The following is a 27988-nucleotide window of genomic DNA, read 5'->3' as shown; positions in this document are numbered from 1 at the left end:
GACAGAGCCAATGCCCTAGGCTGAATGCAGCAATGGCTACAGTCAGGACTGGAATCGAGACTCTAGTTACAAGCAAAGATGGAATCTGTGCACAAGTGGAGAAGGCAGTGCCCTCTGTTCCCCTTCAGAAGGCATCGTGTGGACAAAAGCATGGAGAGAGAAATTCACCTCACCGTAAAGCAGTGGAGGTGAACATATTTATAAGTGAAAAGAAAATCACGTAAAGGAACAAAGGCTCTTTAAATAAATACTCAAGAGTTCTCACACCCATTGTGTACTTGGAACTGCGATTAACACCTTGAGATGAGAATATTTACCCAGTACTTTGTCAACGTTCGTTTTTTGTGAACCATTAAAGGTTTGGATATCTAGCCTTGAACTTTCTATCTCTATTGCTAAACTATACTTCTATGCACAAACTAAAGAGTGGATGAAATATAATTAGAATATAGCTTTCAAGAAGAGAAATGAATATGTAAATAAGAATATGTCAAAACAAAGTTTGAGCTTGAGCAAGGATCACCACCAAATACTCTGAACGTTTCTCTGCTGCATGTGGTGGTTTGACTCGTGGACCCCTTACTGAATAGGGAGGTGAGTGAACTCTCAATGAATTCAAAAGTGACCTGAAAAACGATATTTTTTTCTTTGAAAAGGATTTGGAATCTAATCTTTACCCTCTAAGTATACTTTTTCAAGTAAGCACTTTTTCAGGGCAATATAATGCCCCTGAAGTTATTTTTTGTTTTGTTTTTTTTTTCTTTAATAGATATGTCCTTCCCAGGTAGAATAATCATCTGATTTCTAAAGTGCCTTTAAATACAGCAGTACCATTTTACCTACTTTAAAAAATTCAATATGAATGTAATCCCAGATCCCATTACTTATTACACCTTTAAAAATCCACTTTCACCATTCTAAATTTAACACTTTTACAGTCAATACAGTAGACCACAGACATTCACAGGTTTAAATTTTATGATTTTGACAACTGGCAGTAACTATGAATGTCTATGACATACAGTAATTTGTAATTTTCTGGAGACCTGCATTTGAATTGCCTGCCGAGAGATAGATGCTCAAGAATAAGTCTCTTAGCTAGTGACTGAGCACTCTCATTGCCCAGAAGCTGGGCATCTCACAAACACCTCTCTGCATTAACATAGGTCCTCAACCAAGCTGCTTAAAATGGCCAGAGACGACCATATTCTGACAGTGTGGACTGTGTTAACGACTTAACACAGTGATTCTCAAACCCTGAGGGTGTTTTAACTTATCCAGAGGAAGGGTGGGAGGGAGGGAGACACAAGAGGGAAGAGATATGGGAACATATGTATAACTGATTCACTTTGTTATAAAGCAGAAACTAACACACCATTGTAAAGCAATTATACCCCAATAAAGATGTTTAAAAAAAAAAAAACACACACAAATTGCTGGGCCCCGCCCAAGTTTGTCAGAGTTGGAAAAGGAAAATTTGCATTTCTAACACATTCCAAGATTTCCAAGGTGATGCTTTGAGAACCCTTGAGCTAAAGGATACTATCCATTTATCACTAGGAAAAAAAAATTTTTTTAGCTAAAATTTCCCAAACATATATCAGTAGTTTTACCAATGCAATTTTTTATATCAAATAATTACTAGGGATAGCCTGGGCCAGAAGGGATATTTTGCTGGTAACACTATCTATACTGGTTGTCAAAATATAAAAACAATTTTGTACAGGTAGTCACACTATTGAAACAAGTAAATCCTCCCCTTCGCTACCCACACTATTCCTTTCAACCCACCCATTGAACTTAGCAATCAGACGTTAATAACTGGCCTAGTAGGGGACCTCCCAAACCTTTCCAATTGATCATCGCCTTTGGTTGCCGAAAGCAAAACACATTAGGAACCAGAACTTCTTTGTCCAGTCACACCCCACCTTATCAGGAGAGAGGAGGGGAAATGGGAGACATACTAAGGATTCTTCTTGATTAAAGAAAAGAGTTGACAAGTTGGTTTAGGCTCATTCCAGTAATGGTGGTTTTTTACCACGGAAAAATTATTCCAAGTTTCTGTGAATTCTTGAGGCTCTCAAATCATCCAGACTTGTCCAACTGTGTCAAAGATCAGAAAGGAATCTAAGAGGGGAACTCCACCATTAATAGGAGTGCACGTAATTCCAGGGCATTCTCTGTACCTTTAGAGAGCTGCAGTGTCGACAGCAGATGAGGATTCTTGATTTGGGACACGGCCATCTCAACGATTCAACGAGATGAAAATGTCAACAATAATTTGAAAGTTGTCTCATACATAACTATATGACATAATAATGAACGCATAAGAATTTATCATCACCATATGTTTTTATACAATCACTGGGTTTCAAGATGTTCCAAAGCAGCACTAATACAGACATCCAGGGGAATGTCTTAGTCAAATCTTCGACAGATTTTCCTCCTGTCTCTGTTGGCTAAATTCTTCATGTGTAAATTACTCCAGTTTAAATTTACTCGCTTTTCTCCATTCGGTCCTTTGAGAAACAAATCGTGTCCCTCATAAAAAGCTCCCTAAATTTGAAGCGAATGGTCTAAAAATATCTATCATCTTCTCTTTTCTTTCTTTCTCCTTTACTCAAATCATTAAGCACCTGTACCAGGTACTAGGCTGGGTACCAGGGCTACAGATGAACAAAATGTAACTCCTGCCCTCATGACGCATGTAATATGAGGGAAATTACAGGCTTCCAGGAGAGGAGATATGAGTGGGTCAGATTTGAACTGGGGAATCATATGGCAAGAAGAAGAGCATGAGAAGGCCTTAACTTGGGAAACTACTTTGTGTAGCAGAGAAAGAAGGTGCTACGTGGCCAGGGTGGGCAAGGTGGGGGAAGGACAAAGAGGTTACAGTATTCATGACCTTGTTGAAAATTTAAGAACAACAGAAAAGATCTGAAGACTTACACATTAGATGTGTCATGAGCAGATTCCATTTTTAAAGAAATCTCTTGGGCCACAGTGTGGAGACCAGATTGGAGAAGAAAAACAGGGGGAAACAACCAACCCTTGTAGTTATTAATACTTCATGCCAGACATGATGGTGGCTTGACATAAAATAATGGTAGTGAACGTGGAAAAACACAGACAGATTTGATATACATTCGGAAAGTAAAATAATCAAGATTATTTGGTGGTGAAGTGAATACGTGGGATGGAAGTAGAGGGTGTTATAAGGATAGGAGTGGTGGTGGCTCTTCCTCCACGTTCAGAGACTGGGGAGATCAAGAGTTCACCTTCAGCTTTTCTCGATGCCTACCAGCATGCTCAAGGAGAGAGCACAGGTACGTGGATCTCACTATTGAAGCCTGGCGTTCAGAAAAATTAAACTTAATCACGTTGGTCGTTAACATCTGTAGAAGCAGTACGGCATGGGGAGAGTTTAGGCTTTGGATTCAGAGGCCTGGGAGACAGAACCAAAGAGATCATGAATCCCCAGAGGAGGACTTTGAGCTAGCCTAGGAACTGCTTTTTTTTTTTTTTTAATGGTTTTCCGGTTCCAATCCATGAGTGTCCACATAACAGCAAACTTGACTGTATGGTTGACTTGGTTTACATCTTGAAACCAAAAGAAATAAACATAAAGGATTTCCATTTGGCTCTGCTCAGATGACTAACTGACTGGAGGCTGGATGAGGAGGTTAAGCTCAAAGGGATCAATAATCAAAACAAACAGTAGCTCTCTCTTTCTCTGGAGACTTCTTTATATATTTTACTTTTTCACTCTAGTTGCTTGGCACCCTAGTTAATGATTTCTATGGGATTAAACCCTATGATAAATAGTATTGATTCTAGCAACAATCAGCTCTGTAACAATTCCTGCACCAATGTGCTCAGGTGTCATCAGCAGAGCCAGTGAGTTCTATCTATGAAATCTACCTTTCCTTTCAGCGTGAAGCGATAAGCAAAATTCTCAGAATATTACCTCGGCACCAAAAGGTATCCATACTATACAAAGAAAATCATGACATCTTTTCAACTTGTATATACACCTTGCTTTTCCCTGTGCCAGCCTGGGAGATATTCTCTCCCTCCACTGAAGGACAGTACAGCTTCATACCAAAGTCACATTTGAAAAAGAGTATCTTAATATAAATTGCTAAATTGGCCATAATTAGTAAAACATGTTTCTTTAACACAGAGGATCATTTTCCTTCTATTTTAACCCCTGATTGGGCAAACTCACGCTGCCTTCTGCCTCATCACTTATAAGACCTACACTTTGAGAAATTGCTTTATATTTTCTACCCATTATGGTAAATTCTTCACAGTGCATTACAACTTAACCACTTTTAAGAGGCAACATATATCTATATTTATGTATCTATATCTATGTTTATGTCCAGGCTATATTTATCTACCTGTGTCTATAAATAGATATATATATATTACTTTTATAGTATAAACATATAAATATACTGTTTGTTAGTTAATTACAGTCAAACAAGTTGAAGGTTAGTTTATGCTCAAGTCAAAAGCCCAAGTGTCATCCAGCTGGTAAGTAGCATTTCTAAGACTTGAATCTTAGGGTACGTGATCTCCCACCTGAGCTCTTGACAACAAAACGTGATATTTTCTGAATTACTCTTATCTGTGTAAGATTTCACAATATTCATGGCATCCTATGTCTCAATGAAATTAAAGATTTGAATTAACTACCAATATCTGAAAGACCACCCTCAAAAAAGCTTTCATGCATGATCTTTGGCGTTTCGAGACATATGTAGCTGAGTCTCCAAAGACAGAATCATCTTCTCAGACTAAATGCAACTACTGAGAATTATAGCCACTTGTCTACTTGCAGTGAAATGTCTTTAAAAATGATCAGTTCTCCCAGATATTCAGTTCATTTTTCAACTGTAAATTATTTAGAAAAGGTATCACCTATGAAGTTCTAATAAATCCTATGGACTGTTTCTTATGATATCATATTTATATGAGAATGTGAAAAATCTCCGTCTTCTTTTGAGCCAAAATAAAACATAGCAAAGCTGCTGAAAACTTACATTAAAACACTGGAATTATGTTTCCAAAAAAAGTCAGGAAATATTCAAATAGAGTTTTTTGGGGGTCTTTTTGTACGTGAGTGAAACTGATTAAGAGCCTAACTTATATTTGTGAGCCAATGGGGATGCCAAACCAATGGTATAAAAGGTTTCAAGTAGGTGTTTACTTATTTTAAGGTGAAAACCATACCACTCACTGTATGTGTATTGTTTTAATGCACCTGTCTTCCTTAATGAGCTCTGAGTAATAAAAAGAGAATTATTCTAGGTATTTCATGTGGAATTATGTAATGTAATGAACAGGGTTTGCAAATGGTTTCTCTTCTACCCAGGAGAAGAAGTGTGTAATTCATGAAAATCCTGGATATTGACAGTTCCTATATCTGGACTGAACAGCCTTAGCTACAAATGAAAATTTCATAGAAATATAGCCGAGTTTAAAATGTTGCTCTCAGAAGAAGTTGGGAGAGGGAGAAGACAGTATTTTTACTTATATTTGCTTCTTACCTTAGGAGGACATGTTAAGAATGGTTTGACTTTTTCTGTATTATGTAAAACACCAGAAATACGCCTAAAGGGCATTGTTCATTTTACCTGACACACAGTGATTTCAGCTTCTTCTTGGGAGTCACCCTCCTTCACTCATTCATGATCTTTATGTCCCAAAACAAGCATATTGAAATGTCTTAAAAGTCCTTCCTTATAGCACCCAGGAGAATACTGTCCAGTTAAGTTCTAAAGAGCTTCATCTTCAAAAGCTTATTCTAGGGACATGGTGAGCAAGGTGTTTATTATTCACATAATCTTTAGATCTTAGGGTGTTTGACAAAGTGAAAAGTGTTAGGGGATAAACCATTTCTCAGATAAATCCGCTAGCAAATCTCAAATATCAGTTCCTGTTAAGTCAACCTTGTAATTCTATCCTGCAGTTCTTTCTAATAAGAAATTGTATACATCATGGAAATGTAAATTAATTTTCAAAAATCTGGGATTCTTTGAGAGCGGTATATACATGTATTTGTGGAAATGAACTCTGTGTATTATCTTGTATTCACTTTTGTAAATTCTATCTTATACTAACATCCTCAGAGACAAAGGAGACTTCAACACTTGGACAATACTTGGGAGACTTAAGCAAGTAGAAGATGGTATATTCTAGAATTCAAGATACCAAGGCCCTTTTATTTTGTTCCCAAGAGGAGCTGATAAGCCTAACTTTCCTTATGACTAAATTTAGCATGGTATTCCCTCCTCAGACAAATCGGGCCTAAAGTCATTAGACGGAAGTGAGCAAGGTTAAGTGTCCAGGAGGGGTTCAGGGGACGAGAGGTACAAGGGTGACCAGAGATCAGATATCAGAGATAAGGTGGGGTCTTCATTAGCAAGTCTGGGATGGGCTGGAGGAGGAAGCCTGGCCTAGTGTGTCGGAGTCCTAGCAGGGTAGGGAGGGCTATCTAGTGTGGGGAGTTACAGCCCAGGAGGGGTTCAGAGGGCATCCATGTGGAAGATGGTCTATCACAGGGGTGTCTGAAGCCGAGCAGAGAGAAGTTGTCATCCACATGGGAAAGCAGCTTGGCTGGGCCTATTCTGGGTGACGAAGGCATCTGCGCAGGGGGCGAATGCAGTGAGGTGGTGTTTGGGGGCACAGTGCTCGGTACGAGGCACAGGGACGTGGACAGGGAAAGGAGAGGTGGTGGGGTTTCAGCAGGTGATGGTGGCAATCCCACCTCGGTTACACACACAGAGTGAGCAAATACGTAAATACTTCAAAGGCCATGAAAGCGGGGTTCGCATTGTCAGAGAATGCAGAAACCAAAATGCCACAGACACTGAGCAGGTGCCGCTGAATCCCTTTTATGGGAGGGTCATGAGGAAGCACTTGAAAAGCTCTGATATCTGATTACTCGAGTCAGTGAAACTATACTGCTAGCTGACAGGTGAGTCTCAGATGAGTCCTCAGATTTTCCTGAGACCTAGTGAGTAATTATGTAACACAGACCCAAAGGCACGGATTAAAGGCCCAATTCACCCACCTGGAAACTGAGGAGCCTTAAACCTGATAAAGGTGGGAACAGGCGATCCTTCTCCTCTGTAGGGTACAGGAGAGCAAGTTACTCTGTCTCATGGGAGTGGCCCAGGAAAAGGAGGAACAGGTAATACAGCTAACAAGAACCAACGAATTAATATGCTGAACTGGGATACAACGTTTACATGTTTTGTCTCAATTCCCACGGCAACTCATTATGGGTATTGGGAATATGGATACTGTAAGACTATTTTGCAAATGAACAGCGTAAAGGTTCAAATTTAAATACACTGCTAGTTGGGACCTTGAGCAAACATATTACAGGGTAAAAGAACTTAGTCTGATTTTGAGCCCATGTTTTTAGCCTTTTTACTTCTTCCCTAACAAGAAAGAATAGTCGTCTCCCAGGAATGGTAGCCTCTCTGATGTGGCACCATTCCCAACCTTCCTTAAGTATGTTACAATAAATACTACCTTACCAGTATACAGTAGCATTGCATATTCTAAGGAAAAAATAGTGAAGAAATGTTTATGGCTATAAGATAATCAAGCGTTTTCTAAGGTAATGAGTTATGACTTTTATCCCAAGATGAAAACTGACACACTTTATAAGAAAGGTGAGTTTAATTGTTGTTTCTCTTACTTCTTCCGGCTTTCACTCATGGTGCCTTATTTCCTATGTGTTTATCGATTTTTAACTGCTTTCTGCTCATTTCGTTTGTAAACTTACGTACGAAACTTCTTTGAGCCATGAGACGCAGGTGGGTACCTCCTGGGAGGATTTTGTCATCTGGTCCTGCCACAGGTCTTAAATGTACTCCTACATGAGAAACACATATCTAAATTTCTGGCTTGAAGTGTTTTGGGACTGACCACATAGTATGAACTTATGTCGCAGACTTGTTCAAATATCAGCTTCTGGTTATAGGCAATTTCCCTATTTTCATGTGAATTCACAGTTCCTTCTAATTCACCTTTAGATGGAGAGTATAGCACTTTTGAGCTGCAGCTATAAGAAAAGAGGATCCCTGCTTTGGTTTTCTCACTTTGGCGCAGCCTTAGGATTTTTTTTCTTCCATAGTAGCACCTTCCCCAGTCCTGTGAAATACCAAGAAACGGTACTCAGTAAAACTGAGATTCCCACGTGCCCTCAAGGTGAAAGCGGGCTGCAGTGTTCCAATTATTCTCAGGCTCTTGCCTTCATTTAGCTATTGCTCTAAATTCTTTACTTTCTTTTTTTTTTTTTTTTTTTTTTTTTGTGGTACGCGGGCCTCTCACTGTTGTGGCCTCTCCCGTTGCGGAGCACAGGCTCCAGATGTGCAGGCTCAGCGGCCATGGCTCACGGGCCCAGCCGCTCCGCGGCATGTGGGATCTTTGCAGACCAGGGCACGAACCCATGTCCCCTGCATCGGCAGGCGGACTCTCAACCACTGTGCCACCAGGGAAGCCCGAATTTCTTTACTTTCTTGTTAGACTACATATGCATCTCTTTTCTTTTCCATTTTGTTTAGTGTTTTCAGAAGAAAGATTGGTGCTAGATCCTTATCTGCTCATATATTACTAGAAATGGAACCATAGGGTAAGTTTTTCATTATCCATTCAGTTAGTTAAACTTTAGAGTTCAATGATATGCCTTGCTAAAATTCATCTGGGGAAAAACTATTATAGATGACATGGATTATCTCATAACTAAATTTAAAGAAGAAATTTAACATATCTTAATCTTCCCCTTGTTAATGGATCTTCTTTTTATTGAAGCTCAATAATTTTCTTTCTATATTTTAAGCGATAATGGTTTATTGACAGGCTCACACGGAGACTTGCATTCTATGCTAGTTTCTATACTAAAAAACTCTATCACTTGGTAAGTGACAATCTCTCTGGACTACAGTTGCAAGAAGTTAGTAACCTCAAAAGGAAAGTTTTGCATTTCCTATAGTACTTAATCATGGATAAGAATAATACATGTACGTAAAGATTAAGTCACAAAGAGGCTGTTCTGGGACTAAAATCTCATTTGTAACCATAAGATCCTTGAGTGTGTTGATTTTAAATCAATGCATAATTTCATAGCAGACAACTCTCTACTTATAATTCTGGTGTCACCTGCTCTCACAAGACCTGATCTAAAGTTGGTAATGCTTATTACATTAAAACTTACCAATGCCACTTGGAAAAATTAAACTATGTTAATTAAAATATGCAATATTTAATACGGTGTTTCAAATTATTACAGATACTTGGCAGACATACAAGGGGTTCAACGACTTGTCTTTTGGAATTCAGTGAATGAAGCTGCTTCTTTTCGTCTTACGTATAATCTTGCACTCCACAAAGGAAACACATTGGAATGCAACAAAAGTAACCCCACAGTTTATTTTTATTTCTACTTATTTTGTATGAAATATAGGTTTCTAACAATTACATAGCCAAATCCTCTTGTTTCAGTCCTGATAAATATAAGAAGCAAATTTCCTCTTGTTTAGTTAAGTCCTGAGAGAAACTAGAAGGGGTGATGCTTAGTAAATGCACAAATGTTTGCTTGTAAACTTTATATAAAATTTGGCTCAGGGACTTCCCTGGTGGCGCAGTGGTTAAGAATCCACCTGCCAACGCAGGGGACACAGGTTTGAGCCCTGGTCCGGGAAAATCCCACATGCCACAGAGCACCTAAGCCTGTGAGCCACAGCTACTGAGCCTGCGCTCTAGAGCCCGCGAGCCACAACTACTGAAGCCCGCATGCCTAGAGCCTGTGCTCCACAACAAGAGAAGCCACCGCAATGAGAAGCCCACACACCGCAAGGAACAGTAGTAGCCCCTGCTCGCCACAACTAGAGAAAGCCTGAGTGCAGCAACAAAGACCAAACGCAGCCAGGAAAAAAAAAAAAAAAAAAAAAAAAGTTGGTTCAGTCACGATGCTCCATTGATTACTTAACATACAGGTTGTATCATAAAACCAATCATATAAAAAAAATGTTTTGAGAATAATAGTGTTGCCTGGCACAGTGTCTGGCACCTAAGAGCATTAGTATTTAGTAAAATATGTGTGGAGTAAATCAATCACTGAATGAATAAAATGTATAATAGATTTGTATATTTAAAATAGTTCTATAAATATCTAATAGCACATTATCCTTAATCCTATTAACTTATCTAAGAGCTGGTCTAGGTTAATAGCTTTTAGCTCTGTGGATGGACTAGAGACGGTCCTTGTGCTTTTGGAAATTATGCGTAAAATTATGATGTAAAGGACTAAATGGATTGTTCCCTCCTGAGGAAAGGACCACTGCTCTCAAAAGATCCTTAAAGTGTCTGAGATGAATAAAGGTTAAATATCAATATCTTAAACAAAGGGGGATCCATTATTTGGGATCAAGGTATTTCTCTAATCAACACAATGCTCTTTTACTAGAACACCAAGAAAAAAATACTCTGATGTAGCCAAGTCTCGGGATTTTAAAAGAACAGAAGCAGTATTAGGCTTAACCATTGTACTTCCTGTCATAAAATCTCGCAAGAGTGTAAATTCCACAAAGGCAGGATTTTTTTTTTTTTGCTTTGTTCACTGGATGTGTTTCCCAGCACCTAGAGTGGCACTAGCTTACAAAAGGTGGTCAAATTCTGTTGAGCAAATGAGTTAAAATTCAAATAAACGTTGCTTTCTTTTTTTAAAAAAAGAGATAGACACTAGTTATATTTCAACAATTAAGTGATCTATGATTGTAAATATTAATAAACTCAAAGTACAGGATGTATCCTCAAAAACACCAAGTTATATACATTTTAAATATTATATAAGATTTATTTTATGTGCTCAGATTTTGGAAAGCCCTTAGTTATTAACTTCAGAAACACCTGAAGCTACTGTTTAAATGACCTACCATAATTTCTGAAAACCTTCCTAGTGTATGGTAAAAATAAAAAAGGAAGAATTTGGCCAAGTGAATCCCTATTTGTAATATGTGTGATGTTATCTTCAGGTTTGAAATCAAAACTTAACCTTCTGGTTTGCGTAGCTTCCAAAAGAAACAGGCTTAATTTTATTTAGATCAGGAATCAGCAATCTTTTTTTTCTGTAAAGGGCCAGATGATATTTTCAACTTTGAGGGCCACGTGGTCTTTGCTGCAACTTCTCAACTCTGCCATTGTAGTATGAAAGCCTCCAGAGGCAATAAGTAAACGCACAGGAATGGATGTGTTCCAGTAAAACTTTATTTACAAAAACAAGCTGTGGGCCAGATTTCACCTAATGGTCCTGTTCGCTGAGGCTTGTTTTAGATCACTTTTTAGGATCCAACGCTAGTTCCTAGTCCCCTAAGCCAGACAGCATTTACGTGAATTCTATAACCTCGTGCAAACTCATACAAATTGGAGATCTCACACAGACTTTTAATTTTTAAAGGCACACAACTGTCAAATGATGAGTTAAACACTGTCCTAGGTCAAATGAAAGGCATCTTGAATACAACTGGTTCCCCCGGATAGAATCCCATCAGAGAGACTGTTATTTTATAAAGAGAAAATGGCACATTGTTACTCTTTATTAAATGAAAAAACAAAAGCTACTCAGGAACTATTAAAAGCATGTGGAGATTGAGTGAAAAGAGAAATAATGAGGTATGGCAGCAAAAAGAACCATGTCAGTGCATTTTATTGATCATTAACCTTATGATATAGGAGGCATTTGAAAACAACAGAGAAGTGTGTTATTGGTTTGGCATGAAACCTCTGATGATGCATGAGAATATATGCTCAAAAATGTCAAAGGTCACCAGAATCACATATTGGCAGATAAAATGTTTTTGATATTGTGTTATACAGAAGTAAAAGGGCAACAAGCTGACTTCTATTGTAATGCTGGCTGGGGAAATTTTGTGGTATTCAGTAAAGTTAAAACTGAATGTAGTACAATATAACCTTGGCCTCCTTTCTATACACCATCAGATAAAACTATTGCTAAAATATCAATGTTATGGATATATTTCTTATCAAGTATGCATTAAAGATGTCAAGGATTGACCAAATTTTTTATATTAATGGTGGTTCAACAATTTGCCAGTGTAGACTTTTTGCTAAAAATTGGAGAACCAACTCCCCTATAGACACAGACAGTCTTAGGCATATAAAGCTCTTCCTCCCATTTTACTCATTCTGTGATTTCAAATGTCTAAAATATTTCTGAGTGGTATCTTAGTTATTGAAATATTAGGATAAATTTGATCGAACCTATTGTTTTCTAGAAAAAAAGGGTCTAAAAAAAACTTAGCAGGGATCTGAAAAATCTTTAAAGTTTTGTAGGACTGCATATTTTTTATACATCTCCAAATAAACATTAGTATGCTAAAAAAAAAAAATCCTACCATACTCAGAGCACTGTGCATACAGGACCACAACTGAATTTTTTTAAGCTGCTTTATTTGGAAAATAATTCAACACTACCTTTCAAAATAAACTCGATTTACAAAGTTAAGCTTTGCAGGTGTGTTAATTTGATAAAAATAAACTTCAGACCAAAAGTATGAACTGAGCATAAGGGTAGGACGGATTTCTTGATTTTTGTTGACAATGATCTACAATCTACCTAAAGAGAAAACAACATTTATAACATGTGGTATAAATGAGAGGACCTAGTACACATTAAAAGAAAAATATCCTCACGTATTCTGCTGCAGAGACTTTTTTAAAGATCTAAAATGAGAGGGCCTATGAGTTTTACTTCGGGTGATCAAGCAAAAGCAAAACAAAAACAAAGTAAGAAGTCATCCTTTATTTCTACTTTCCCATATCCTCCCCTATTGAATCCACTACTACTAATACTGATCTTGCCCCCAGAATCTCACAAGTGTTCCCATTCTTCTCAATTACCGTTCCTTTTGCTACTCCAGCCCACACACCAGACGTTCTCATTGTCACAATCACACTAACCTCCAAACTGGTCTCCCCACTGTAATCCATTTAATGCACAGTGGCCAGTTTGATTTTTTTAAAAAACTATTTAGATCATGCCACTCTTCTGCTTAAACATTAAATTGCTTCCCATTTTACTGCCTATGAAATCCAACTTTCTTATCATGACCTAGAAGTCAACAAGATGTTTTCCACTTCATCTGATACCATTTTCTCTTCTCCAGACTCTGTTCTTGCCTCAAAGCCTTTGACTTAATGATTTGTTTGGAAAGATAATATTTGTGAAACCAAGTCCCCCTAAAACCGAGTGCCTCTGCCCAGTTTATGATAAACCTGTCTATCCAAAACATTATTCCCTTTCTTGTCCAACACCTTTTCCCCTCCAGATTGAGAGGTATAAAAGAAAACGGGGGATTGAAACCAAGCAGGGTACTGTGGGGTCCTCCTGGGTGCAAAAGCGTCTCCACGTCCCCTGTTTCTTATCTGTAGGAAAAAGACTTCAGCCTCCTAAACCACCCCTGAGCGCCAAAGGGCAGATTCAGACACAAATTCGGGAAAGGAGGGAATACGGAAGCAAAGGAGAAGCAGTCAAGAAATAATAATGCAGTGATAAAGCAGGGTCCTCGTTCCTCCTCAAGGGATACACAATCTGGTACAGATCGATGAGCTCTTCTATAGGAATTAAGGCCCCCGCCCCACCCAGGTGGAGGCTGGTAACTTCAGGCTGAGCAAAATCACTGGACCCTAGACTGCGTGGAACCAGAAGGCTGATGACTAGATTCCTGGAACACCACCCTGTTACCTCCCCACCACCGAGTCAGGAAGGTCACATGCCCTGCAGTCCTCCCCCTAAATTTTGCCTATAAAAACTTTTCCCCCCAAACCATAGGGAAGTTTGGCCTCTTTGAGCATGAGCTGCCCTTTCTTCTTGCTTGGCCTTTGCAATAAACCGTTTCCCTTCAAACTCCGACATTCTGCTTTCTTTGGCCGCACTGTAACCGGGCACATAAACTTGGGTTCGACAACAGTCTGAACTCCTTTTACGGAGAGAAAACTCTCATCCTTTAGCTCTTGGCTGAAATCTCCTCCTTCCCCTAACTTCTCATTCTGTAAGGCCCCCTTTCCTACCAGTGCCGTTATAAGTTCTCTCACTGTATTTTCTTCACAGTCTGTAGCTATTCAGTTCATTTTTTGATCACCTGTCTAATGCCTATTACTGCTTACGAAATGGAGGCTCAATGAGAACAGAAGTATTGCTTTTCTTGCTAACTGCTATATCCCAGTGCCTAGGATGAAGCCCCACTCAGAATAGTGTGAAATAACATTTCTATTTTATGGCAAGACAAGAAAAATTTACACATAAATTCTTCTCTGTCCTTTGGCCTCCTCTCTCCCCCTTACTGTGCACTGTGTATCTGCCTTATGCGTCAACCAAACCTCCCCCATCAGCAGGAATACCTTGTCACCCATAAAGAACAATGTTCTTCCAGCATCCAGACAACTCCTTAAAGAGATAACATTCCTTCTTGATCTTGTAAGGGGTCATGTGACCCACCAGGTTGACACTTAGATCTGGATTATGTAAACTGTCAATAATAATACATCATTTGATGTACGGCCCTCTACCTCAAAAAATCTTACATAACTGTGCCTTGATTTCTAACTGGTGGAACAGTTCTCAGAGCTTTCTGAGATGCTCTTCTGGGGTTATAATCCTCAAATTTTGCTCAAATAAAATTTTCCATTTCTTAGACTGATTTTTTGTTTACAATAGATAATCAGACATTAATTACTGAATGAGACACACGTTACAGATGAAGGTTCTGCAGATCCAAGGATAAAGTAATGACAATAGATGTAAAGCACATGCACACAACACTAGATGTTTTATAATTAAAGCCTCAAGTCCTTAATAGGGATTTCTTGAAAATGTCGTAATTATAAATGGAGATTAAATGTAGAGACAAGGGAGGGAAAATATTATAGTAATAAAATTTCAAAAACCCTTTCTTTGTTTACGCTGGAAAAGTACAACACAGCTTAAGAAGAGAATGATTTTGTTTACGTTACTGACTTTCTGTCCCCACATTCAACAGGAGCCTGATCTGAAGCACTCCTCTATCAAAATGTCAGGTCTCAGTAAATGACAGCTATCGATATTTAGTGCACTCCTAACAATACCAGACTATGCACCATGTTTTATGTGTATTCTATGTTAATCATTTCAACAACTTTACTGAGATGCTATGACCATTATTCTCATTTTGCAGATTAGGAAATCTTGAATCTCTTATCTCAACAGGCCATAGAAATAAGAATATTTCAGCAAGTCGTCTGCTAGGCTTACAGAAAAAAAAACCACTGCAGATTTTACTGCTGTGCTTAATCATTTATGAATCTTGGTTTCACTTCTGTCTCTTGCTGGAGAATGGAGAGACTGTGGAATGTTCACTTAATTAAGAGAAAAGACATTTCGTGTCTTTTCCCATGATTCATGCAGAAGTGTCAGTTATTAGAGACTGGCATAGGAAGCACCAGGAATGAGAGGATTACATCTGACTGCGAGATGGGAGAGAAGGCTCCAGAACTCTCATTTATTAATTTATTTCATTAATTATTTGATTTACTGATTGTCTACCAATTACCAAGCAGAATGCCTCTATGCCAGAGATACAAAGACAGATAAAACACATTCCCTGCCCTAGACTCAGTTACTGTCTTTTGAGTGGAGAGACCAGCAAACCAATGATAAAAATAGGCTGTGATAACTTCTTTAATAGATGGTATTTATAGAACACTTTGCAAGAGTTAACTATATACCTAACTTCTGAGTAAATGAAACAGTGCAAAACCAATCAGTGTCAGATGCTTTTATGAGACAGTAGGGAAACACTGAAAGCACAATTCATCAAATAAATAATTAATTATACACATCTTAGTATATAGATACATAACTGAAAAAAGTTTTCAGAAGGAAACAGAAAAACCCATATGACCGTAAAACAAGAAAATTTAGTTTCCTAATGTTTGACTATTTACAAACCTATCCCACTCCACCAAATCATATCATATTGTTATTTATTTTAGACATAAAGCTGTCAGATTAATGCATGCTCTCATGCAAAACTTCATCTTTGATTGTCTGAAGTTAATTCCTAAGTGCCACTGCCTGACAGATGGTTTCAACTTTTCTATTCTCACAATAAATAGACAAGTTTACCCTTTTCAGGAAAACTATCTAAATTTGATTTCCAATAATTCTTAAGGATAAAATTAGTGTCTAGACGACAAAGCTATAAAACATCCAGCATATCTATGCAATGTATTTGACAGTCGATTGTCTCGTAAACCAAGTGATATTTTTACACTGACAACTCAAAGTTAAAGCATCTATTCAAATTAACATTGCTAGGAGTATAAACACATTATTGTAAACACAGATACCTGACAAAAGCATTTCCATTCCTGGAATATTTATTTTTATTTAAGACTTTTACAGTTTATTTCCTTTCTTACCCTATAGTCAAATACATTTCTCTGCTTTGACATTCATATAACACTAATTATTATACACTCCCATAGTTAAAAACTTTGTTTAAATTTCATTATAATTTCTATGTTCAGTTTTCCATATTCTCTTTTTTTCAAGTATGCTTGTTTTACATTATTCCCGATTTTTAGAGATTAAAGTTTAAAAAGTTAAGGAATATAGGGGCTTCCCCGGTGGCTCAGTGGATGGGACATTGAGCTCCCAATGCAGGGGGCCCAGGTTTGATCCCTGGTCAGTGAACTAGATCCCACATGCATGCCACAACTAAGGAGCCCACCTGCTGCAACTAAGGAGCCCACGTGCTGCAACTAAGGAGGTGGCAAGCTGAAACTAAGAAACCCTGGAGCCACAACTAAGGAGCCTGCCTGTCACAACTAAAACCCAGAACAACCAAATTAAATAAATATTTTTTAAAAAGTTAAGGAATATAAAGAATATGCCTATTTTATAATGTATACATGATCTATATACACCATACATATTACACAATTATATTTTATATATATTCTTTAGAAAAAAGAAAAATGAAACAGAAAGATATATATACAACACCGAGATTTTACGAAATAGAGCTTTCCCTCAGGCTCTAGCTAGTAACCTTAATTTGACTTCAGGGCCTCCTCCCAAGCAAGCATTTCAGAAACTCCTTTGACCACTTCTGATTAATCACCCAATCTCTCCCTAAGTAACTCCTCCATTCGTAGCCCCCGTCCTTCACCTACATATGCAAATCAGTCCTGTGCTTTATTGTATTATTCAAATTCTGAGCCCATCCTTGTCCTGTTTTATTTGGCTCCAAGAATGATTTAAGATTAGAAAAGGTAAACTTTCCACTTATATTCTCAAGCATTTGTCTATGTGAATCAATGAAGAAAACCTACATTTGAAGTCCAACTTGCTGGCTCTAAGGACTGGGGAGAACGAAGTACTGATATTTTGTCCCTTAAGACTCTTGCATGGATTAGCATTATTTCACCCACTGCCAGGCCTATGGGCCCATAAAAGAAAACACGCTCAGGCCACCCCTGAGAAGATAACACTATGGTAACTGAATCTGAAACAGAAATCTGAGATGAGGCCTGAGGACACCAGAGTCCACATTTTTGAGTGTGGAGCTCAACCCCCAAGTGAGACTTGCAAACTGTGCTTCAAAAAAAAAAAATGAGGGGGCTTTCCTGGTGGCGCAGTGGTTGAGAGTCCACCTGCCGATGCAGGAGACACGGGTTCGTACCCCGGACCGGGAAGATACCACATGCCGCGGAGCGGCTGGGCCCGTGAGCCATGGCCACTGAGCCTGCGCGTCCGGAGCCTGTGCTCCGCAACGGGAGAGGCCACAACAGTGAGAGGCCCGTGTACTGCAAAAAAAAAAAAAAAAAAAAAAATTAAATTAATAATTTAAAAAGCCCAGCATGGGGCAAAACAGGTTTTATGAGTCAAACCCCTGACTCATGCTAAAAAAGCATAAGAAATTTATGGGTGAGGAAATAGAGAAAGATTTTTTTAAATTAATTACTTAATTTTACTGAAGTATAGAAGACTTACAATATAAGTTTCAGGTATACATAATAACGCAATATTTATATAGAATACACTCCATACAAAGTTATTAAAAGAATTTTGATGAGGCTTTTGGGTCTTATTATCACAAACACTTATTTCCCTGAACTGGGAAGAGAATGATTTCTTCCTCTTTATTTCAGTTTGAGAGGCTTCAAGGAGATCACTTTGTGTGTCATCTGTATTTTGAGGACACACTGGATTGATATGTGTGTGCCTGAGTAGGACCATATGGTGCCTTCCCAGGACAGAGCCCTCCCACTATGTCCTCTGCTTGCCTCTTATTTGTAGAAAAGCTGTAGTCTCCCAGGCCCCCTGAGTCACAAAAGCATGGCTGAAGAATTAATGACTGAAAAGCAATCTTGAGAAAGAAAAATGGAGCTAGAGGAATCAGGCTCCCAGACTTCAGACTATACTACAAATCTACAGTAATCAAGACAGTATGGTACTGGCACAAAAACAGACACATAGATCAATGGAACAGGATAGAAAGCCCAGAGATAAACCCACACACATATGGTCACCTTATTTTTGATAAAGGAAGCAAGAATATACAACGGAGAAAAGACAGCCTCTTCAATAAGTGGTGCTGGGAAAACTGGACAACTACATGTAAAAGAATGAAATTAGAACACTCCCTAACACCATACACAAAAATAAACTCAAAAGGGATTAAAGACCTAAATGTAAGGCCAGACACTATAAAACTCTTAGAGGAAAACATAGGCAGAACACTCTATGATGTAAATCACAGCAAGATCCTTTTTGACCCACCTCCTAGAGAAATGGAAATGAAAACAAAAATAAACAAATGGGACTTAATGAAACTTAAAAGCTTATACACAGCAAAGGAAACCATAAACAAGACCAAAAGACAACCCTCAGAATGGGAGAAAATATTTGCAAATGAAGCAACTGACAAAGGATTAATCTCCAAAATTTACAAGCAGCTCATGCAGCTGAATATCAAAAAAACAAAAAACCCAGTCCAAAAATGGGCAAAAGGCCTAAACAGACATTTCTCCAAAGAAGATATACAGATCGCCAACAAACACATGAAAGGATGGTCAACATCACTAATCATTAGAGAAATGCAAATCAAAACTACAATGAGGTATCACTTCACACCAGTCAGAATGGCCATCATCAAAAAATCTACAAAAAATAAATGCTGGAGAGTGTGGAGAAAAGGGAATGCTCTTGCACTCTTGGTGGGAATGTAAATTGATACAGCCACTATGGAGAACAGTATGGAGGTTCCTTAAAAAACTAAAAATAGAACTACCATATGACCCAGCAATCCCACTACTGGGCATATACCCTGAGAAAACCATAATTCAAAAAGAAGCATGTACCACAATGTTCATTGCAGCTCTATTTACAATAGCCAGGACATGGAAGCAACCTAAGTGTCCATCGACAGATGAATGGATAAAGAAGATGTAGCACATATATACAATGGAATATTACTCAGCCATAAAAAGAAATGAGATTGAGTTATTTGTAGTGAGGTGGATGGACCTAGAGTCTGTCATACAGAGTGAAGTAAGTCAGAAAGAGAAAAACAAATACCGTATGCTAACACATATATATGGAATCTAAAAAAAAAAAAAAAAAGGTTCTGAAGAACCTAGGGTCAGGACAGGAATAAAGATACAGAGGTAGAGAATGGACTTGAGGACCCAGGGAGTAGGAAGGGTAAGCTGGGACGAAGAGAGTGGCGTGGACATATATACACTACCAAATGTAAAATAGATAGCTAGTGGGAAGCAGCCGCATAGCACAGGGAGGTCAGCTCGGTGCTTTGTGACCACCTAGAGGAGTGGGATAGGGAGTGTGGGAGGGAGATGCAAGAGGGAGGAGATATGGGGATATATGTATATGTATAGCTGATTCACTTTGTTATAAAGCAGAAACTAACACATCATTGTAAAGCAATTATACTCCAATAAAGATGCTAAAATTATAAAAAAAAGAATTAATGATTGAAAGGGTGTGAACATGTAGTGACAAAAACAGCAGTTGGGCCAGGAGAACTGGTAAGAATTTGAATAGTAAATCAGCCATATGTCAACCACAGAATCTTTAGCTCCTCCCTGAAGTACCCAGATAACTGCATCTGATGCACAGTCCCTGAGTTGTTTTTCAGATGCCAATGCCCCCACCAAATGGAAGAAGTTAACTGCTTGATGACCATGAGCACATAGCCCCCAGAGTGGAGCCTGAGGATTGATAATGTTAACCCCTGTGACACCACCCTTGTTACCTCACCATCAACCAATCAGAGACTTGTGCAGAGCTGACCACATAACCTGTGACTTCCCTCCCTCATTTTGCCTTTAAAAATGCTTCCCTGAAATCTGCTGCGGCTTCTGGGTTTTTAGAGCATGAGCTGCCTGGACTCCTTGTATGGAGCCTGTAATCAACGCTGCACTTTCCTCCACCACAGCCCTGTGTTAGTAGATTAGCTTTACCACATGAGGGCAGATGGACCCAAGTTTAGTTCGGTAACACGTTTCCCATACAGAATTATATGAAGGACAAGCTGTCCAGCCTGCCCTCCTGAGTTGGAATATACAACATGATGGCAACAGTTAACAACGCCATTTGATGTATATGAATGTTGTTAAGAGAGAAAATCCTGAGTTCTCACTGTAAGAAAAAAATATTTTTTATTTGTTTTTTATCTATATGAGATAATGAATGTTAACAAAACGTGCAGGCATCATTTCATGATATATGTAAGTCAAACCGTTACGCTGTACACCTTAAACTTACACAGTACTATACATCAATTATATCTCAATAAAAGTGGGAAAAAACATAAAACAAGGTGATAAGACAAAAATAAGATGCTTTATAGTTATACCCCATGAGGCTTGCTTGTTTGCCGTAACTTTACAACAGTTACGCCACTTTGTTTTTTATACATACCTAAGCAAATTATAAAGTATGCAATACGTTATTTTATTTAAGGTGAATATTTTAACAGAAATAGCACGGATAAGGCTAAATAAATCTTTGAGCACAACTCCTAATCTCAATACTGCCACTTCATTGCGTAAGTAACCACTATTACTGATTTAGTGCCTTCTCTTCCAGACCTATGGTTTTATACATGAACGTATAACAATGAAAATTATCATTTAAATTTTCACATAATTAGAACCATTCATTTTTTCATCTTATATTTGCCTGTAACACCCCAAAACCTGTGTGGGAGGAGGTCATCAAGAAGACTGGACCGCCAGTTGAACTACAGGCTGGACCCAGGCCACTGGAGGCTTCCCATCCCGCCTCCACTGTCTTGGGATGTGTGTTCAGCTTGCGTTCTTTGCTCCTAGAAACTGCACCAAGGAAACAGCCTCGAAATAGGACTGGGTATGTTACTAAACCCAGTTAGGGGCTCTATATAAACATTTCACCTTTGGCTGGTGAGTATGGAGATCTACTCGTCTTGCAGCCACACAAGACAAAGCTTCTTCTAAGTAAGCTCTCTTGCTTATTAAACCTGCCACCTAGCAATCTGGAAGGGTCTGCCTTTTTCTTTGGTCTCTCTTGCCCTCTGCTTACGGGGGGTCGGGAGCGGGGAGGCTGTTTCCTTTTACACCCAGGAAGCTCCTGAGGAGGTTATGAAGCAACAACCTGTCTTGTATATTTTTTACTCGCAGATTTCTTTTTAAGTACTGCATGCTAGTCCACAGCATCTATTTATCATATCGTATTTAATTTATCTCCTTCTGTGGACATTTAAATTGTTGTTAACATTTGTTTTTCTTTCAAAGACAACAGTGAATATCCTTCTTATACTACTAAGAAAGCATTTTGATGTAAATCTCACAGTTTATAAATTCTTAAGGCCAAAAGGCTGTGCTTTAATCAGATTCATTCTTTCATAGATCTTAATCATGATGTCTGATTTCACTTTACACGCCGTCTTATTAAGAAATGTTTTTGTCTTGCCCCAGATATTTTTTACTCATTTGTACTTTAGAACGTTGGATACCACATCTGATGGTTCATTTTAATCAGCTCATTAGACAAAAATCTGTGGATTCCTTGACTTAGCCTCAAAGACTCTGATTCAAGACAGCTGGGCAGGAACCCAATTCTGATACTTTGGTTTAAAAACCTCTAATACAGAAAGAAGACCTGAAAACAAACTCCTCCGCCTTCTATGAAGCTTTACTTAAAGATAATTCTCAGGATAAGTTATTTCCATGTATACTCCATGCTCTGCCATGGCAGCGTTATCTAGAGAGTAACCTCTGATGTCCTAATACAGAAAATTGTGGGATTTGCTGGTAGTTCTCAACACCAAGATCATCTATAAATCACAAACAGCTGTGCACAGGGTCTATTTCAACCTAGGAAACACAGGATTTTCAAGGAAGAGTCAAGAAAAGAATCTGTAGTAGATGCTGATAGAAAAGCACTCAAAGGTTTTCTATCTCAGGTTGAGTGGCTGAAAAGCTTCCTGGGAGTTTTCTGCTGTTGGAAAAGTGACTCCTCTTTTATTAAGTGACAAGTGATCTCACATTTGTCCAAGAAAAAAAAAAATCCAGATCAATATGTTTAATTAAGGTACTTTTCGCCTTAAAAATCACAACGTCACGATTAAACTCTGTTTTCATGTTAGAGTCTTACTCAAATTCTCAAAAACATGTCATAAATAAGAATGAGCCCGAAGGTATTCCAGGATGTCATGCATGTTTTACTCATAAAAATGTGAAGGTATCTAAGAGTCAAGTTTTTCCATTATCTGTATAGAAAGGCTTTAGAACAACTGAAACACTCAGATGGGAATATGCTATCTGAGAAGAGGAGAAAACAATATTTTTGATGTAATTTTTTTTCTCTTGAAAATACCATTTAGTTTTAAGGAAAATAATTGAAATCGAACACTTAAGGATGCAGAAACCTAAAATTCTTTACATATGACCATTTTGGGAAATCGTTCTGAACCAGTAAAGAAGGCTTTTTCTTTTTATTTATTTATTTATTTATTTGCGGTACGCGGGCCTCTCACTGTTGTGGCCTCTCCCGTTGCGGAGCACAGGCTCCGGACACGCAGGCCCAGCGGCCATGGCTCACGGGCCCAGCCGCTCCGCGGCATGTGGGATCCTCCCGGACCCAGCCGCTCCGCGGCATGTGGGATCCTCCCGGACCGGGGGCACAAACCCGTGTCCCCTGCATCGGCAGGCGGGCTCTCAACCACTGCGCCACCAGGGAAGCCCGGCTTTCTCTTTTTGACCTCCCTTTTAAGCCCAAGAAAAAACAGTGGGCGTCTCCTTTCAATATGGCGTTTTCTGTGTCAGTTTTCACCTTGAGCAACAAGCAAGTCTACACATGCGGTCAAAGAAAATGATAAACAGAATGAAATTTCAAGTATTAAGAAAAATTAGCGCTAGCCTTCTCATTCCTGCAATATTGGAGATGGGAGAAAAGTTGAAACTGATTCTAAGTTCGGAGCCGTGAGGGCTTCCTTCCTCACGTAGCGCAATAACCCCATTCTGTGTATTATTTCATTTATTTATCACGCACTAGAGGCAGGCATATCCCACCTCCGTTTTATGGGTGAGGAAAGCGATTTAGAGCCCTCAGGCACTTTGCTCAAAAGCCCCAAGCAAGTGAGAGGCAGATTAAGGCATTACAGGCTATCTGATTCCAAAGCACACCATCGTCATCTTTCCCCAAATCCTCCTCTACCATCCCTTCTAAAATACAATTTAAGTGTACCTACCAAGCCTGGATGCTCAGCTCACAGCTTGCATCATTTCCTTCCACCGGCTTGTTGCTTAGACCTGGAAGCTCTTCCCCCAGGCAAACCACCGTCTGCTGCCAAGTCCCTTCCGGTTGCCTAGGAGCATTCCACGTCCCCACTTCTCTCCTGAGCAGCTGGGGCTCATCTACCTTCACAACACCTGTAGCCACTAGCTGCCTTTTCAACAACACAGGCTGTCAGCTGAAAGCTATCCAAAGAACTTAAGTCTCTGGCTAGAAGTATGGGTACGTGCCGTTTTAAAGAAAACTCTCTTTGAAGGTATTGAACGACCTTTCAGTGAGAGGTGAATGTCCCTGAACACAAGTGAAATGTTTTCAATTAGCATTACATTGGAAAATATACCTAGCGCTTACTCTACCCCTTGCCTTTTCTTTAAACTGAAATCTTGGCCTAGATTTATCGTTTTCTCTCTCTTTGAGATCATTTCATTACTACATAATGAACCTCCCGAGCTATGGCAGGAGGCAACTAGAATTTTTTGCCCCCCATTTTGCGTTCCTTAGCATCTCCTCTTATAGAAGAGGAAAAACCCAAGGAGAGAATGGCTTTCTTTCCTACAGAAAGGGCCTAGTCAGGTGTTGCAAATTTAGACAAATGTGCTTAATTTCGCAAGTAAGAAAGCTTTTTTTTTTCCACATGGTAGCAGAGAAATCTCCTTTGGCACTTCCAGGGCCAGCAGGACTTTGTCACTCACGGGCAGTGGTCCTGGCAGATGAAGGTAACCCGCTCTAGGTAAGAACACTAAACTAAGTACCGTTCTCAAAATGCGGCTTCTGGACACTCTTCCCATGATTTCTGTTTTTCTTTTCTTCTTTATTGGAGTATAATTGCTTTACAGTGTTGTGTTAGTTTCTGCTTTACAACAATCAGCTATACATATACATATATCCCCATATCCCCTTCCTCTTGCATCTCCCTCCCTCCCACCCCTCTAGGTGGTCACAAAGCACCAAGCTGATCTCCCTGTGCTATGCGGCTGCTTCCCACTAGCTATCTGTTTTACATTTGGTAGTGTATATATGTCCATGCCACTCTCTCACTTCGTCCCAGCTTACCCTTCCCCCTCCCCGTGTCCTCAAGTCCATTCTCTACATCTGCATCTTTATTCCTGTCCTGCCGCTAGGTTCTTCAGCACCTTTTTTTTTTTTTGATTCCATATATACGTGTTAGCATACGTTATTTGTTTTTCTCTTTCTGACTTACTTCACTCTGTATGACAGTCCCATGATTTCCTTTTGCTCAACACATTCCCCTCTCCCAAGCCTCTCTAAAAACTCTCAGCCCCTCATGTTCTTCAGTCTAACATCTAGAACCTTCTCTGTAGCCAAACGAGCTCTACCAGGCCAAGGGACCCAGTTTTCAACTTAATTACCATAATTCGTGAGGAACAAGTATGAGGTCATGAATAGGCCTTACTGATTAAGGCAGAAGCAGTGAAGCTTTTAGTCTGAGATTTAACATCTTTCTGAATAACATTCTCTGAATAGTATTACTGGCTTTGACTGTGGCAACATTTTGAGCTATCTGCCATCTGGATCCTGTCTTGAGAGAATAAGGATTGCAACCAGCAGAGGCTGAGTGCCTGACATGTGCCCAGTATGTTGCTAAAAGCTCTATAAACATTACCTTAGTTCTCACAACTACTTGAGCATATATTCTACAATATCGTTCTCATCCTCAAATTACTCTGTAGTCCTTTCCTTTGCTTTATAACTTGCATGTAACCTCCTGGAGACGAGACATCTTGTCCCAAGACCAGTATCTGAAACTCTGGAAGAATTAATGAACTACCCTTTGAGGTTTAATACTGTCATCCTGTGTATTTTCAAGTAACCCTTGAAGAATAATTGAGCATTTAAAACCCAATAATCAGGTCAGCGCCGGGTGACGGCCATTCCTGGAGCTCTCCCCCGCGGTCGCGGCACAGGCCGAACAACCAAACAGAAAAGTTTCATAAACAGCAGGCGGAGGGGCTGGAGGTGGCGGCCGGGCCCAAGCGAGCAGGAGTTCGGTGGCCTCACCTGTCCTCATTCACCAGCGGCGACCGGCGGCAGCGGGCAGCGCGTCAGGCGGAGAGAGCCGCCGCCAGCCCAAGCAACAGCAGGAAAGACAACGTGACATAGGGAAGTGGGGACTGCTATACAGAGAAAGAACTACAAAGCATCCTCAGTGCAGCAGGAACCCTAATCCAAAGTCCCTATACTTTCATCAGAGTGCGCAACAGAGGAACATAGCTCAAGAAACTAACCACAGCCAAGTGCCTATATTTTGTTCCACTGGCTGCGGATTTTATGGAAACCTTCGTACAAATGGCATGTGTTCAATATGTTATAAAGAACATCTTCAGAGACAGAATAGTAGTAATGGTAGAATAAGCCCACCTGCACCTTCTGTCAGCAGTCTGAGTCTTTACCAGTTCAGGGCACAGATGGCAGTGTCCCAGAAGCTCAGCTGGCATTAGACTCTACATCTTCGTCTATGCGGCCAAGCCCTGCATCAGATCAGTCACTCCTATCAGAATCTGTAGCATCTTCCCAAGTGGACAGCACATCTGTGAACAAAGCAATACCTGCAAAGGAAGACCTGCAAGCTTCAGGATCAGAAACCGCACAGCAGTCATCTGAAGAGCAAAGTTAAGTCTCTTGAAAAACCAGAACAAAAAAAGAATCGCCGTTTCATGTGCAGGAAGAAAGTGGGACTTAACGGGGTTTGAATGCCGGTGTGGAAATGTTTACTGTGGTGTACACCGTTACTCAGATGTACACAATTGCTCTTACAATTACAAAGCTGATGCTGAGAAAATCAGAAAAGAAAATCCAGTAGTTGTTGGTGAAAAGATCCAGATTTGAACTCCTGCTGGAATACAAAATCCTTTGACCATCTGCAAACTAAAAATTGACTTGAGGTTTTTTTTCCTAGTCATTGGGAATGTAGAGCAATGTTTCTTGCATAGACCTTTTAATCATGCATGTTATCAGGAGAATAGATGTTTGTTTCTGTTTTGAAAATGACTCTGAACGTTTATTTACATTGCAGTCTCTGTGGCTGAAAAGACTTAAGTAAACTTTACAAGTATTATCCTTCTAAGATCATTTTAATTTTAGTTGAGTGCAGAGGGCTTTTATAACAAATGTGGAGAAATTTTTGGAGGGCTGTGATTTTTCCAGTATTAAACATGCGTGCGTTACTCTTGCAGTCTATTTTCTCATTGTGTATGTATATATAGGTTTTCTCTGCAGCACGATTTCTCTTCTGATGATGCCCTTTAGGGTACAACTAGTTATCGGTAACCAAATGTATCTTAATCATTATGGCCGCTTCTGCTTTTCATTAACAAAGGTTACACATATGTTAGCATATAGTTTCTTTGCACCCACTATTGATGTCTGAATCATTTGTCACAGGAGAGTGTGTGCTGATGAGATTCTTAGTTTGTGTGTTTTTAAACTTTTTTGAGCGAGGGAAGGAAAAGCTCTATGCATTTCATTGCTGACTGCAGCTTTCTTTCAGATTACGTTCATTGGTCTGTTTGTATACAATATGAAAAGTGATCTGGAGTAATTGTGCTGTATTTATGTTTATCCGCCATTCTTTAATTAAATAAAAAGGAAAACCATAATGTTCCCTTGTAAAAACAAAACAAACCCCAATAATAATATTATTATTAACTTATTAGACTTTCTGATTGAGTACCCATTAGCCAAACTATGATAAAAAGCTTTCTATGGTTAGATCATGTCCTCTTACCATGGCAATCCTCCAAGGCAGGTCCTTCCTTCCATTAGTGTCTTTTTAGAGGTAAGCATTGTGTCTTAGAAAGATTAACCTGCTTGTCCAAGATCACACAGTTATTTAGGGACATGGCTAGGGCTCCAACCCAGACCTATGACTGGGAACAAATGCTCTTAACCACTATGCTATACTGTTTCATCCCAATTTGGTCAACTTTCCCAACATAGATGATCTACTGCTTATCATTATTTCAAACACATTTTAAAATACCTCTTAGTCTCCTAATCATCATATCTTAATATCTTCAGGGGTCGCACAGGAGGAAAAATTAAGCAAGCAAAATCGGTGAGGGTTAAGACAAAATGGTAATTCCCTGATTTCAC

General features: G+C 39.2%; 1 pseudogene; it reads left to right on the top strand.

Annotated features, from left to right (window-relative positions):
* Nucleotides 1–32: 32 nt before the first annotated feature.
* LOC115859141 (AN1-type zinc finger protein 6 pseudogene) lies at nucleotides 33–26722 on the top strand (annotated as a pseudogene).
* Nucleotides 26723–27988: the final 1266 nt, after the last annotated feature.

The sequence above is a fragment of the Globicephala melas genome, chromosome 11 (assembly GCF_963455315.2).
Source record: "Globicephala melas chromosome 11, mGloMel1.2, whole genome shotgun sequence".
Lineage (NCBI taxonomy): Eukaryota > Metazoa > Chordata > Mammalia > Artiodactyla > Delphinidae > Globicephala > Globicephala melas.
This window is presented reverse-complemented; position numbering and strand designations above follow the sequence as displayed.